The 2,653-nt window shown below is 39.8% G+C and overlaps 1 protein-coding gene across 1 annotated transcript in view; it reads left to right on the top strand.

Annotated features, from left to right (window-relative positions):
• The window catches only part of sugct (succinyl-CoA:glutarate-CoA transferase), a 145,687-nt gene extending 145,537 nt beyond the window's left edge, over positions 1-150 (top strand). The window contains exon 14 of the mRNA XM_084048033.1: positions 1-150. This exon is cut by the window's left edge and continues 646 nt beyond it. The gene's annotated coding sequence lies outside the window, so the exon portion shown is untranslated.
• The last annotated feature ends 2,503 nt before the right edge of the window (positions 151-2,653 follow it).

Consider the following 2,653-nt stretch of genomic DNA (forward strand, 5'->3'; position numbering starts at 1 on the left):
CTCCATATTTCAACTTTTAAAATGTTTTTCTCCCCCATAAATGAATGCCCTACTTCATCTTAGAAGAGTGTAACACAAAATTAGCGAAAATAGCAGATCTAGGAGCTCTCATCTGCTATGTTAGATTTTTGTAAAGTGAAAGTGTTTAAGTGTGTGGGTTTTATAAATATCAAACCACTGAAGTATTAACAAGAGCTTGTGACTAAATAGAGTCAGTGAAAGCCTCCATGTTTAGCAGCTTTTGGGAGATCGAGGTAAAAATTAAAAATCGCTCGCACTATTGGCAATTATTTATGTATTTGCTTGGCACTGAATGAGTTAAAGTATCCATTTTTTTCAGAGAACGTCTTTCAACCTGATGAGCACATGCTGTGAGATGAAAACATCAACATGTTTAATATTAAAAGTGTGAATAAAATGTGATTTTGTCCAATCTGTGGACTGTTTTGAAAGGGTCAAAATCCAAAAGGGTCAGTCAGCGAGGGCAGAGGTACAGTCAATAGTAGGGGAGTTTAGAGGCTCCATGAGCACCCCAAAAACACATCTCTGTAACCTGTTTTTTTAGGACCCTACAGGTGTCTAGTTAGTAGATTTCTTCTTGTTGCCGTTGTCAACTAATGTCCCATGGGTTTATTTTGAACCCTTTCTGACACCTACCCCCAACCCAAACCATAACATAACATTATGGTAACATTATGGTATTTTAAAGATTCAAGCACATCTTGACTATTTCAGGACATAAACAGTCAAAAACTAGCAGAACAATTTTCAAATAACAATTATCACATCTACATTTCTCTTTGTACTAAACTTTTAAGGTGTATTCTTTTTTACCATATGTTTTCGGACCCTTATGGTGTCTAGTTAAGATTTATTCTTGTTGCCCTGGTCAAATAATGGCCCATGGGGTTCATTTTAACCCTTTCTGACACCTATTCCCAATCAAACCATAAAATGGAGATACGTGGAAGACGGTTACCACAGAAAATACCTTAACTCTTGAAGTAAACAACATACAGAGACAAATGAACACATTTTTCTAAATCATTTGGACCCAAGGAATGCATTAAAGTGGTTATTATTAAGATGCAAGCACATCTTGACTCTATAGCAGGGCAGAAATAGCAAAACAATTGAAGAAAATGTTGAAATCACATCTATATTTCTCTTTGTACTACATTTTTAAGGTGTATTCTTTTTTCTTTACCACATGTGAGTTAAGATTTAATCTTGCTAACCAGGTCAACTAATGTCCCATGGGGTTCATTTGGCAACCATTTTGAATCGATGTCCGCAAATGGCGAAAACGCAGATTTTCTAATTTTCAACGTACAATTACAAATAAACCTACCTTTTCATATAATTTTAACACCAGGAATCTAATGGAACTGTCACTGACATGGTACAACCATCCTTTAATGGTGAAAAACATATTTAGACATAATATAATTGTATTAAGTAATCGCAACACAATTTCACTGATCAGTGTCATCCATCTCATCATCAAACTCCACCTCATCCTCTTCCCTCATCATCATCATCACTTATGACACCAGCAGCCAACAGGTCAATGAGAGATTGGGGCAGAATTGCCCCACAAGACCAGACAAGCTCCATAATCCCTCCTTCCGTCTTCTGCCACCCCTGACCCTCGTCATAGGGTTTAGGCTTCCAAAACATTGGCTCAGCTGCCCGCTTGTAACACGCTACTCTATAGTTCACCCGCTGGATGTGGGGGATTAGTGCGTCTTGGCAGGGCGGCAGGCGAGCAAAATCCACTCTAGACCTCCTGTTGAGGGTCTCATCTTCTCCCAACATTTTCTTTAGCATCTTGCTCCTGGCCAGGTTTACGGACGTCTCACGCACTTGATAGTACATCACGCATGTGAAGGGTTCCAGCTGCTCCTGCACTTCTGGTATCAACATCCACTCATCGGCCAGCTGACTGTAGAAAGATTGTTAGGATAATTGCTAAGTTTAGCCTTTCCAAATCTTGCATTCTATTCACTATACATAACATACCAATATATATATATATATATATATATATATATATATATATATATATACACACACACACACACACACACACATATATCATCCACCAACCTGAAAGCCTTTGGAAATTTGGGGTTCTTCTGGAGCTTTTTGAGTGGTGCCACCTTGTCCTTGCCCTTGAAAGAACTGGTGCAGTCCTCACCACTGAATACATAGTACCCAAGCAGGGTACTACAGTATGGCTGCCCAAGAGAGGTTGCCATCTCTGAGACATTTATCAGCTGACGGTGCCTGCCTGTGCCAGTGTCAAGGTAAATGACTAGATTGATGTTGACAGCGTGATGCAGGATAATTAGTAATATGTCCGTGTCTGGGGTCCTCACCACTGCCGACTTGAAGCCCAGCTTCACGGCATGATGCAGGTAGAGCACAACCCGGCTGTCTGTCTCCTCCTGATCTGACCGGAGGGCATGGATTTCAGTGACCTCAACCTGAAATGGCAAAAAACACCCAATGTCATGATAAGTTATATTTTTGGCAAATATGTTAACACAATAACTCACCAAAGTTATCTAGGTAATGATCAACCAACTTACTTCTCCATCTAATGACGTGAGTTGATGAGCTGTTCCCTCCACGATGAGAGCAGCTGTTT

This window comes from Gymnoscopelus microlampas, assembly GCF_963454915.1.
Source record: "Gymnoscopelus microlampas genome assembly, chromosome: 22".
NCBI lineage: Eukaryota > Metazoa > Chordata > Actinopteri > Myctophiformes > Myctophidae > Gymnoscopelus > Gymnoscopelus microlampas.